At 42.1% G+C, this 13,243-nt stretch overlaps 1 long non-coding RNA gene across 2 annotated transcripts in view; it reads left to right on the top strand.

Moving 5' to 3' along the window:
- LOC106824278 (uncharacterized) overlaps positions 1 to 13,243 on the top strand; it is a 202,094-nt gene that overhangs the window by 159,479 nt on the left and 29,372 nt on the right. For both annotated transcript variants that reach the window (XR_011504587.1, XR_011504590.1), the window contains one exon: positions 12,876 to 13,075. This is a non-coding gene — a long non-coding RNA (uncharacterized lncRNA). Of the gene's footprint in view, positions 1 to 12,875; positions 13,076 to 13,243 lie in introns of those variants that run through there.

Here is a 13,243-nt window from a genome sequence, read left to right as displayed (position 1 = left end):
CTATGTTTGTGAATGCGCTCTATTTTCCAAATCCACATCAGTCAAGAAAAGGATGTAGGCATTTAGGAGAAGGAAGAAGGAAATCTGAATTATAAACTACTCGAGTGCAGAGACCAAAGGGAGTAAGTTATTACTTTTGTCATCAGAAGAATGCTAGATATATTGTAGACCCTCAGTGAATCACACATTTTGATAAACTGATTAAGAAACAACTGAGAGAAAGGTTTCAGCAAGATGAGAGCTGAATTTCCAAGGTTGGTGTGATTGTGTTCAGATCGGAACTGAGTTTGAATGTATTTTTCGGATGGAAAGTTATCACAGGGGACCCACCATATTAAGGTGTACAAGGACTTGCTTTCTTCCTTTTGATTCTCAGGATTCCCAGGGCAGCCGCAGGTGACAGAAGCTTATGTCCATCTCTGCCTTGACAGAGGGCGTTAGGCAGTTGTGGCAGAAACAGACCAGATTCGGGCTGCGCTCAGCTCAGCAAGTTGTTTCCGTCAGTGACTGTTTGTGGACAAGATGTTTCGAAGCTATAATGGTCTGTTGGACTTTTCTTTCCCTTAGACAAAGTCTGTGTTCACAACTTTCTCTGCCGGGCACGTGACTGCGTTGCCACTTCCTGCAGCCCGTGTCGCTGTGGAGACTGAGCACGAGGCTCTGAGCCCCGGGCCTGGCTCCCGGGCGGGGTCGGCCCTTCTCTGTCCTGTGTCGATGATAATGCCCATCAGAGGACACGTATGAGGAAGAACACCTGGATGTTCCCCCAGAGCCGGGTGATGGGAGGGTGCACCAGAATCCTCTTAGTGACACAACCTGCCTTCCTAGCTGTCAGGTCTGAGGTTGTCCTCAGTCCCCAGCGACCCTGCTTATTATCAGTAAATGATTTCCTCATCAGTCCTTTTCCCAGAAGCTACATTTTTATGTGGGTGGTAAAAAGGAGAATTGCTTGAGAGCTAGTTCTTCCTTTACAGAAATACATCCAAAGTTAAAATTGGGGCTTTGTGTTTCCAAGACACATTGAATGAATAGAAGGGGAAGAGATACTGGAGCTTTATCACGATTCTTAAGCTATCCACCTAGATAGCGAGACACAGCTGTGTATTGACACACAGATAACTTGGAAGGTCAGTAAGGAGAACTGCCTGCTTTAGTGGCTGTTATACAGATAAAACATGAAAGATCTAGGTGCCAATTATGCCTCATTTCTATGCCTCTGTGTCATAAGTAATAATGTTAAAAGATCACTTGGAGTTATGTGATTTGGTGAGATGATAGTTACAAAGAATTTTAGGTAGGTTCTTTGAATGAAAAATCTGATGAAACTGGGAATGTCCTCCTTCTGTTTAGTAAAACCAGCGTAGCTAGCGTTGCACTGTTTCTTTCCTTCCTTCCTCCTTCTCTTACTACTTCTCTCTTCTTCCCGTCCTTCCCCTCCCCTCCCCCTTTCCTTCTCTTCCCTCCTTCCACCCACAGTGTTTATACAAGGATAGCACAGGCGTTAATCCCGCCTTCATGGAATTTACAGACTGTGGAAGAAGGAGGCAGCATACAAGCAGACAAAGGCTGTTACAGGTCCTGATGTGCTGTGAAGGGAGAGAACATGTAAGGAGATAAACCCCGGTGTGTGTCACTTCTCTGCGTACATATTCAGAAACTAAGGATGATGACAGAGCTGCTGTGTTGTTACCTGTTAGAGGGTAGATTTATAAGCATGAAGACTTTGGTTTTATAAAGCTTTCTAATACAGAATCACTCTTGAAAGTTAGTGTTATGAGTTTGTTTTCACGTTAGTAAAGGATGGATGGATGGAGGGATAGATAGATAGGTAGGTAGGTAGGTAGATAGATAGATAGACAGGAAGAACTGTCTTTTTATCTAACTATTTATCTTTCTAACAAGCGGAAATGACAATCTGTGAAAACTGATTTCTCACCTGTGCTTTATAAGATTGGATGATGACTGTTGGTTGAGTTGTGATAAACCAGAGGAGAAAACTTTTTTCAGTTGTATTTTTTGACAAATAAGGTTAGACCTAGGCTATACATATTCTCTACCATTTTCAGCAGAGGAATTGGAAAAGGGAGAGCTCATTTCTGTGGTGTTTGCACTAGCGTCTGTTCCTAAAGAAAATTCATGAAAAGCCCCATAATGTCCTCAGATTGAAAACAAGGATCAGAACTGCTGTCCAGGCAAGACTCAGGGGGCAGGAGAGAGTGGGTGTAAGGAAAGCTGCCCTCCCTGCAAAGGGTGGCCGCCCTGGCTGGCGAGTCAGCTCGCGCCAGCTCAACCTCTGAACATGGATACCTCTGCGTGTGCTGGGAGCTGCTTGGCACAGCCCATTTCCTATTTCCCGTCACTTGAAAAGAGGGCCCTGGAACTCTGGTTCTTGCCAGTCCTCACCACTAAAGCAAGCAAAAACAATGCCTTCCGTGCGGGTACCATGTCCAGTGTGTAGATTCTCAGGGTCTGTTCTTGAGTCCCTTGGGGACAAATCTTGTCTTGTGTTCTTTGGCGCTTCTGACTAAAAGCAGCCTGGGTTTCTAAACACTGATTTTTTTAAAGATTTCCAAACAGAGACAAAAATTAGAGCAGAAACCTATGAAAGCTGAAAATTCTCTTTAAAATTACCTTTTCTCATTAGGAGTAGAACACTAACTAGACCATTGAAAGTTTGTTCATGTTTGTGATTGATTCTTTATTTAAATAATTTTGAAGTAAATACCTCATCTTAATGTTAACAGTTCGCTGTCCGTCTCACCACCATCGTTTCCATGAGGTTCTAGGTCTTTTGTGAAGGAATCAGATGCGGTGCTTTCTTTATGAGATGAACTAACTCTAGGTCCCAGCGATAGTTGGCACCTTCTAAATACCCAGATGGGCACAGCATTTGCCTTGAAGGGAAGACGTGCGGAGGGTTTTAATCACATCATGTTTTATTTTTTCTCTTTTAAATATTGCCTTTTCAATAGTTGTTTTTCAATGAATGCCTGATTGTTTACTGTCTTTTATAACTAGTAATTTGAACATTAAAAAATTGTAGTCAAGGTGCAGATGGAAAAAATATTTTACCTCTCATTCTCTCCTCCCTTGCATTAGAATAAAAATAAATTGTCTTCCTTTTGGAAACTTAATAGTTTGAGAAGTGCCATCATTCTCTTCTTGAAAACTTGAGTTTAATAAATCAGTTCAGAGGGAATTTAATTATAGTTCTTAAACTATAAAAAGCTCTTCTAAAATAAAAACAAGGGTAGGGCTAGAATAAATTTCACCTCTTGACTATAACTGCCATTTGAAAGAAAATTCACTTAAAAAATAATTTTTGCTGTATCCTCTCCATTGTTTAATCACTGAACATGCTTGAATTTTTTTAACAGCAGGAACAAGGCACAGAGTTTCTTTTCTACCCAGGTGAGGTCATTTGAGTCCAAAGACCAGATTCCAGAACAGGCCCCAGATACCTGTAGGACAACCCGAAGGCAGAAAGAGTGTATTCTGTTGTAGAAGTCTTAAATGAGAGTTTTGGGTCAGAATTTTACCCTTTTATCTTTGAAAGTGAGTAAATCTTCGTAGCAGATAATTCTCGTGAAACAAGATTGACCCAGTGACCACAGGGAAGGCATGCTTTGGAAGTGCTTATTTAGTCAAGAGAAGAAAGAGCTGGTAAAAGGGACGGAGTACCTTGGAAGCGTTGTTCTTTCTGCTGAACTTCTTTTCCAAATACGAGCACAGAAAGTCCTAGGAGCAGGTGTTCCCACTGGCCGCACACCCCCGACACACATGCACACACACACGCCTCAGCCCCTGGTTTTCCAGCATCAGCCGTCCCAAAGGACCCAAGCGATGTTGGGTTCGGGCTAGGGTTTGGCGTTCGTGAAAGTTGTCAGTGCTCCCAAGGCGGAGGACTGAACTTCAGGCAACCATGTGGCAAAAGAAGGCAGTGGGATGAGGCTTTCTGATCCTGTCTGCAGGTGGCCCAGTATGTCTGCACTTAGCATTGCATTTCTAATGGAAATAAATGATCTGGCACTCACGCAGCTAAATATAATTTATAATTTTGCTATAAGGTGGAAACATGGAAGATCATGCTTTTCAAACTGCTCTGATGCCTTCTATAGACAACTCATTTTAGATGATGGTGCGTTAAGCCCGCTAGCATCTGACCATTTTTCACCCATTTATTCAGACACCTGCAGTTGGGTGCTAATGCGCATGTTTAATTGCTTGAACTTAAATTATAAAATCCCTCAAAGGATGATTTTATCCTAGAAAATAAGACACATCTCTTGCAAAGACTGTCTGCCCGCTCTCATGAGCTTCTTGTATTTCCCCGGACTTCTGTGCCAGCCCCTCTTAGAAGAGGTCTGCTTTGAAATACAAAAAGTTTAGCTCTTCAGGGCAAGTGCAGACGTCTGAGCCATCAGCAGAATCATTGCAAGCGTTCCCTGGGAAGTCTGTTGTGCCCGAAATAAGTTTAATTCAGGAGCCGAAGTTTATCCAGGTTTCCTGAAGGCAATCATTAGCACTGGTCAAAGGTCTGTTTTATAACCTCACAGACTGCCTTTATTTTTAAGCTCTAGTCATCCTCCTCTGCTCATGCTGATTCCCTGCAGCCACAGAAGATACCAGAACGAGATGAAAACAGCTCTGCAACAGAGCAGGGCGCTCTTGGCTTGCCCCTTATTTGTCCCTTCAGTGGTTCCTAGCTGTTGTGACGTCAAGGCTGCCATTCAAAGCAGAGAAAAAGAAACCGTGGCCTCTCTTCGCATCAGTAGCCTGGACAAGCTGTTGTTTCTCAGGCATCCAAAACGCTCTCTGTCTGGCAGAGCTGTGCATTCCATGCCTGGGTGACCTGGTTAAATGGAGGAAACCAAATGCTCTCCGCTGAACGCTCTCCAAAACAAGCATTCCACCCCGAGCTTCTGAAGCACAGGCTTCACTGCTTCTGAGGGCTGTAAACGGAACTGCCGCCTGCCTCTACCTCATCTGCTTGCATATTCAGCTTGTGTGTCGAGTCTTACGAGAGAGCATGTCATTATCAGTGGCCTTCATTAATATACACTGCGACGACATCATTATGCTGCCTTTGGGCTCGGTGCTGCAAAAGCCTTTCTGGAAAACCAGCGCTGTGTTAAAAATCTTTTGGAATCCTAGTCAGGAGTTCGTAACCACTAAACTGCCCCCTCTTCCTTCCTGTCCACTTCTGCTCAACCCATTCCCCAGTTTCAGATTTCTGAATTCTAGAAAGGCTCTTGTATATATTTACATATTAATTTTGCACTGTGCATTATTGAGCTTATATATCCTTTCTGTATATATGAAAAAGAATCTCTAGTATAATGTGTAGGTTATAGGCTCAGGATTTTTCTTAATGAAGAGTAACTCCTTTTGCTTTTCAGAGAGAAGGAGCTATTTCAGAGTATCACAGAACTGCTATCTCTTTAGGAACATGCCAATCTCCACAAGGCAAACAACAATCTTGCAAGGCCAAAAGCTCATGAATAATGTTCTGATTGCTTACAGTGAATGCCCCAGAATTTGCCAATTTAAGACTCAATCCTCTGAGGGTGTGCCTTCTTGGGTTTCTTTCTGGCATTGGAGACAACATTATTTTATTAGATTCTTGGAGGTGGACATTGTCGTCACCAGAAAAAGCACAACAAACACACTTTGTATTCCAGAGTTGTCTTGCTTAAGTCAACATGCATCTGAGGTTTTATGTTACAAATCCCATTAAATCTTTCTCAAAATAGCCCTTCTCTGAACCTTTGATTGAAGGATATTTGCAGAAACCAAAGCCATTTAATTTTATTCACAAGTGTATATACATACTTTATGTTAGAAAGGATCTTGATACAGTGGGGCGTTTTTAAAGTGAATTATTATAAGGCAAAATTCTTCCAGATTATAAACTCTTGTCTTACGGAAAAGATGTAGAGATCTTCAGGTAGCTGGATGAAGATGGAGTGGATGGAGTGAATCTTATAAAGTTAGGATTTACACTGAGAGTTTGCTAGACTGCAGCCTGGTTTTGCCTAGATACTCAGACTTGCCCAAGGCCTAGCCTGATGCCGTGTAAGTGCCGTATCTGTGCCACCATAGATGGAGTGGCAGGACTGGGGCATGGGGCTGATGAGCTTGGTTTCTTCTTGGGAGCCTTTGAACTAGGTGAGACTGAGAATCTTGAAATTCAAGGAAAACTAGGATATTACTTTCCATTTGTAGGTCGAGAACTAGTCCTTTTTTATTGACTACTATTTGCATATCAGTAATCCTTTTATTCTTCCATTTTCTATTACTGCTATTTCAAGAGATCCTTACATCTGAAGATAACTGGTACCAGAAAACCACTACTTTAAGAGAATCGACTTAAAACTGAATCAGACATTTAAAACAAACAGTAAAACTTTTTAAAAAGATTTTATTGGGACTAAGTCTTAAAAAGTTAAAAAGGAAAGTTGAATCTAAGTTTGTATTACGTTATGTAACAGAAATTTGGGATATGATGCAGCACTATGTTGTCTCTTAGAACAAAGATTGAAGGTTGGCTTCTGTGGCAGAATCATAAAGTGGGTGATCTTTGTACAAGCGTCAAATTCTCCCAAGGGCCTCTCTTAATCTTCTGATACACAAACCATTCTCTTGAAGAGTCTGCCTCTCATGTAATCATCTCTGTTGACTTTTTCTTCCTTAGTTGTCACCCATTCAGCTCTTTGATCCATATTTGTCAGTGACTGCGTGTGACTGAAGCAGTTCTCCAGTGTCGTTTTTATCAACTTTATGTAAAACCTGCAGGTTCACGTTACAAGTGAACCACATTGTATTTGCATTCTTACTCTGTGATACTAACCAACCAAGAAAGTAAGCAGGAACAGATGCTGATGTTCATGAGGACTAAACGCTAAGTGATCGCTTTGTCAGTGTTTTTATATTATGACGACCTGTTGTTCCTTATGCCTCCTGGTAGCTACAGGGACTCAAAGATCGATTGCTAAAGTAGTTAGGGACACCCCCGCCCCCCATATTATGTTACCTTCAGAGCACTCAGTAGGGCTTAGTGGGCTTTGCAATCAACCACATGTAGACTTGTATGTCATTCCTGGCACTTAACTAGGTTATATAACCTCGGGTGAGTTATTCACAGAACTTCAGATTCTTAATTTGTGATGGGGAGTAATGAAAGCAACCTTGCCGAGTGGTCATGGGGATTAGAGCCCATGTATGTAAAACTCCTGAGGAGTACATAGTGCATGCAGATCAAGAAATGATCCCTATTAGGGTTGCTGTTCTGTTTATGTGGTGCCTTACGTTTTATATGAGTCTTTCAGATTTAATTCAGGTGGAAGAACTTAAATTTTGGCCAAGTCACTGAAGATTTTTAAGGTGTGCAGTGACTTGAGCTAAATTTCAGAAGATTCTATTTGGTGACTGGTATGTCCTGGATTAGACCGTATAATTTGATAGCCATTTTCTTCAGGCCATGGATGAGAACACTGAGGCCCAAGGAAATCACGTAACTTTATGAGGATCACGTGGTTTATATCTGGCAGAGCCAAAGCCAGAACCCAATCTTCCTTCTCTTTACTGTATTTTCCCACCACATAGTCGCTCATTGGCAAGTGAAACAATTAAAAAGGCCATCATAACTTGTTCAGGAACAAAGTGATAAAGATCTGACATGCTGAATGAAAGTGGGAACGGGAGGGAGTGGACAAAGGCAGCAGTCACTGAAAACAAGGGCAGATTAGATTTGGCCACTGATTGGCTCAGCTCTGCTCCTCACGAAGGGAAGCAAGGGTCTAAACTTTAAAGCCTGGTCAGATGACCATACAGTTAATTAAACTAAAATAAGTAAAGTTTGTTGGTTTTGTTGTTTCCTGATGAATTTAAAGGGACCGCCTTGTCCACAAGGAAATATGTAGGATTAAAGGTAGAAGACGATGCCAGTGCAAAAGAAAGAAATTTGAGACTCTAATGCCAAAGGAGGAGCATTGAAACCACTGTACGGTCTATAAGTCTGTGCACCTCTGTGTGTGTGTGTGTGTGTGTGTTAAACTGGACTCTGTGGCATATTCCCAATTCAAGACTGAGCCACATTGTGATATTATATAACTTACTGCCCAGTTATAATCACAAACTGTCACACCTTCTTCAGAAAGAAGAGCGGTTCCCATAGATTCTTCTGTGTTTGTGTGTTTGTTTTGTTGGATGGATCCTGCTGTGGCACTGAGAGACAGACTTTGCTGGGCCCTGCTTTGTAAACAAATCTGCTCGTGCACACTTTCTTCTATCATTGTATGTGTACACTGGCTCTGCTTTTCCCACCAGACACAAGGAAGCCTAGGAATTTAGAAGCTTGTTTTCTTTTAGAAGTATGCAGGCATCAACGAAAAATGTGCACATGCATTTAAAATGTGCACATCCTACCCTAGGTAAGGTTGTGAATTTTCACAGTTTTAACTCCAGGCCATGAACTCTGCAAATACATTGCAGCCCAATACACACACATTTCCCTTGGGAGGCATCCTGAGAGCCACCACGAAATATTGATTGAGCTCAGTGAATAAGGAAAGCTCTTTTTACCCTTAAAGTTCATTCTATGGCCCATAAGTGGGACTAGTCACCCAAAATGATATAGCATAAAACTGCTTTTTCCAAGAAGGGAAGATTCGTCCCTTTCTTAGATTAGAATGTGAACTTATAATAATATATATCCATATAACCACTTCCTACCTATAATTTTTCGAGTGTTTAATATTCCAACCAAGTTCACGTTTTTATGACAGGAAGTATGTGAATGATTATGACGGGAGTAAATAACATTTGATTTTATGATTACAGTACGGGAAGTAACTTTTCACGCCAAATAAATCTTGGGGGGGAAAAAAGTGCCGGCTTATAAATTTAACGTACATAAATTTCCCAGAATCTTTGCTGTCTTAAGTGGAAATAAAACCAGAATGTGGCCTTGTTTCTTTCTCTTAACTTTTCTTGTCAACAAATGTCTTTGTTTTAGGAAGAGGCATTTTCAGGTATTTTGGCGTGACCCAACATGATATGGAACCATCAAAAAAATTTTGAGTGAAAATAATAAGGCCAAACTTTGTAAATAGCATGAAAAGCTTGAAGACCCTAAGTAGGAAGTTACCTTTTCCTCGAAAAGTAAATGGCCAAGTCATCATCCACCGTCGAGCCAAAGAGTTCCCCCCATTTCCAGTTACGCTTGTAGCCAAGTTCAGTCAGTATGTGGGAGAGACAGTTTGTTAGACGTCAAAGAGTCTGCCTATGAGCAAGTTTAAAGAGAAAAGAAAGAATTGGGTGGAACTTCAGTTACGTTCATCATAGGCAGAACTTTAATAGAGGCTTCATTTTTCCCTGACTTTAAAAAATAAGGTGAAGAAAGGATTTCTTTCCTCATCTTTCTCTTTTCTTCTTAAAGCATGAGGAGCTTGTAGTGAGAAGAGAATTTATAACTGACGCTCATTTCGGAGGAAATATTACATGTCCATGCATCACGTGAATGAATGGACGCCTGACGTTCAGGTTGACATACCCGGGAAGGGTGTCACAGTTCAGGTGCACTTATAGACCCCGTGGGGCTGTGACGCAGTGGGTGGCACAGTGTTGCTCTGGGGCATACAGGATGGAGGTTCAAACTTTAACTCTGAGACTGTGAGCCTCACGTAACCACACGGATTGAAAACACGATCATCTCTAAACCCTTTCTCCCTCTGAAACTCAGCATCGCAGATTACGCAAAGAAGTAGTCTGCAAATTATACAAAGCTGTTCTCAGAGAACAAACTAATGTGTTAGAATTACTGATACTTAGTTGTCATTAATTTTTTGAAATTCTGCAGAGAATACATTTGCATGTGGCATGATTAAAATTCTGCCTTGTGTTGTAGTTTTCAAGGAAGTTTCATAAGTGCTGTTTTAGACTGGAGGATGTGCCGGTGGAAAGCTCTGGAACAGAGTGGTCAAGATCAAGCTCCCCGGCTTTGGGTCCTGACTCCACCACCTACTGATGGTGTGATCCTGGTCAAGTCCTTCAACTCCCTGGGCCTCAGTTTACTTATCTGTAGGATGGGGATAATAACAGGACTTAGTTTGTAGGGTTATCATGAGGATTAAATGTGTAGATAGGTATGTGTTGGGCTATTGATAGCACCCAGACCAACCGTGTACATGAGTATGCTGTTATCACTGGTGATTAAACTGGCTTAAGGAGGTTGCGTGATCTGAACCAGAGCAAAGTAGAGCCAAAGGAAGAGCTGGAACTCGAACACAAGGCCTTCTGACTTCCCGTGCTCTGGTGTCCCTTCCCGTCTGAGGCCACTCCCTCTCTTTTCTGTAAAAGTGCCACTAAAGAGTGCACTTTTTTTCATTGTTTAAAAAGAAACTTTGCGTAAACGTTAAACATGAAGAATATTTGTCGCAGGGTTTTATTTTGTTGGGGGCAGAGAACAGTGGGCCCAGAGATCTGGAGAGCAAATACTGATTCTGTAAATTTTCCATATATTCTTCATGTTTGTCTTGAGTGTTCAAAAATGAGAAATAGAGCAGTTGGGGTGTACATCGCAAAGTGTCACCAGGTTAGAAACTAAGGGCTTCGCGGTGCGGGGTAACAAATACGTGGATGCATTTGGTTTATTTGTTTTTATTCTTCAGTTCTCATTAAGTGGAAGCCAGGAGTGTGCTCCTCCCACCTTCGTGAGCTCCCTCTCCCCACCCTTCCCGCCCAAGATAGAAGCACATGAACAGCCTGAAAATAAAGCACAGGCTTTTTTTAAGCTCCTCTCTAAGCAAAATATCTACTAGTCCCTTCAGAAAATGAGTTCCATCCCCACTGGTACTCCTTAAGGTGGGATAAAAGCAATTTTTCTTGCTCCATTTGTTCAGTTGTCATGAAATTCTACTCTTCTCTGGTATAAATGATCAGATTTGGCTAAAGCCAAGAGAAATACAAAAGGTCATATTTCAGCCCCTCGTGGCCAGTTTTCAAAGGGCGCTTTGGTGTGAAAGCCACGTGGCCACTGTGTTAATGTGACGGCGTCTTATAAATAAATGTTTTTCTGGCCCTGTCTCAGACAAATCTGAAAAAGTTCTTTCTTTTCCAAACCCCAGGGATGGCACTCAGAGGCTGTGTCTTCAGTGTCTCAGTGCCCCGTAGAGAAGATGATTTCCATATTTGAAATTTGGGGACAAATGAAAATAACTCCCATTCTTTCTTGGAAGGGTTAATGCTCTAACCAGCCTCAGATTGGTTCACTTGTATCTTAAAATTACTTTTCTGGTCACGCACACTGAAGGTCCAAGCATTTGTGAAATGTCTTTTTTTCCTTTCTCCTGATGCTGTTCCCTGTTGGCTCTCTTAATTACACAGGGGTTGAGAAACCAAATTAAAATTAGGCGTGGCTGGTAAACAGTGATCACGTTGCATGCTTTTCGCTTTGCTTGTTGGATTTCCTTCTCCTCCCTGTGCTGTTTGCCTCCCCACTTTTCCTTTCAAAGGAAATATCATAAGCTCTTTTAGAAATACTCACAGGAAGTGAGTATCCGTATGCTGGTTGCTCGCCAGCAACCAAGCATTGACAGGTGGAGAATGCGGCTGCAGCCTTCGCAGATTTATTTGAACATTTCCACCCGAGCAGAGGATTAAATTCAGGGTGTACAGACCAAAGGGTTTTTGTATACTGAGGGAGTTCTAAGGGGAAATTGGTCATCGAGTGTCATCTTGAGGGACAGTGATTCAGGGAACCGTAATAGGGGTCAGCAAGGCACGTGGCTGCCGTCCCTGAGGTTTCTGCTCACTTCTCAGAGGGCAGGCTCCCTTCTAAAAATTAATGCTCCCTCCACCGCCAACAACGATTCTTTTGCAGTGAATCACTTCCAGAAATGAATAGCCACAGTTTTTTGGAATGAACGTTGTGAAACCCCTCGTTTATAATGGCAGGTTTTCAGTTGGTGGTTTTATCAGAGACAATTTCTCAAGATCAAAACGAAACCTCCTCTTTAAAAAGAAAGAAAGTACTCTCGATACAGAAAGCAAAAGTATTTCCAGTCTCCTACTGAAGAACTGTCCCGGAAGGTCTCGGTACCTATATTTAGAGACGCATGTCCATCTATTTGCCGGAATGTGTGAGTTCTTGGAATTGTGGATTCATTGCCGGTGGCTGGTGATTTCCTATGCCGAAGGTCGCTGAGTCGAAGCAGTGTTGTATGTGGTGAGTAGGTGGTAGATTCCGAAGATTAATGCTAAACCAGTGTTTATCGTCTTTGAGTCGTGGATTCACAGACTGCTAGCACGCTCTTAAATACTTCTGCTTTATATGATTTAATGCGTGGAACTGCAGGACTCAGAGAAGCCTGTAAAGGGTCTTTCAGAACATGGATTAATTGAGTAATCCTCGAATCTTTTGAATATCCTAGTTCTTTTCGGGAGGAAAGGATGTTTTACAGAAGGAAGCCGTTCGTAGGGGGCTTTTAGATGTTCAGTTACTGCTCTTCTATATATTTTTTAAGGATCACTTTATCCTCTTGTGTGAAAGAAAGAAATTACTACATGGTCTCCACGGAGAAAAAGTTCTAACTCTTTAAGTGAAGAAACTTCATCCACACGTTACTCCTAACTGGATTTTTTTTTTCCTCTTAAACATTCACAAGGGGAAACTAGCCTGTGAAGAAGACTAACCTTCTGGCGGGACCTACGATGGGTCTCGTTCGGACCCTCTGGGCTCTCCGTAGGTTGTCGGCAGCACGTTTATCAGAGGGCAGAGAGGGGGAATACGGTTACTGGAAACAGTGAGTGCAGTTTAAGGAATTGTTGTCTTTCGAGAGTGGATAAGTCGTTTGACCTACTGACTCATTTCACAGGAATTGGGAAAACAACGTAGTGTGGTTTTCATTGTTAGTCCTGGAGGATTCCAAAATCTGTGTCTGCAAATAAGATGAGCTGGAGCGACGTGCTGTGCCACTTGCTGTTTCTACTTGCCTGTTCTCCTAATCGAAGTGAACCCCTTGCTTCCAGGACAAGCCCAGCCCGTGCTCGGGGACCCTCGTGTGACTGTTCCGTGGTGAGTGTGCATGATGGCGATTTCTGATTTTCACAAGTTCTTATTTCTAAATGGCATTTCATCAAAGGAAAAGCTTTAAAGAGCATTTTTTCCTGGCCACGTTTATACTGTCTTTCATATTTACCTGTAGAAAACACTCTGGGTGTGGTGATAATTATAAACAATAAC

The sequence above is a fragment of the Equus asinus genome, chromosome 1, assembly GCF_041296235.1.
Source record: "Equus asinus isolate D_3611 breed Donkey chromosome 1, EquAss-T2T_v2, whole genome shotgun sequence".
In the NCBI taxonomy this organism is placed as follows: Eukaryota; Metazoa; Chordata; class Mammalia; order Perissodactyla; family Equidae; genus Equus; species Equus asinus.
The sequence above is the reverse complement of the archived record's forward strand: the minus strand, read 5'-3'. Positions and strand labels throughout refer to the sequence as shown.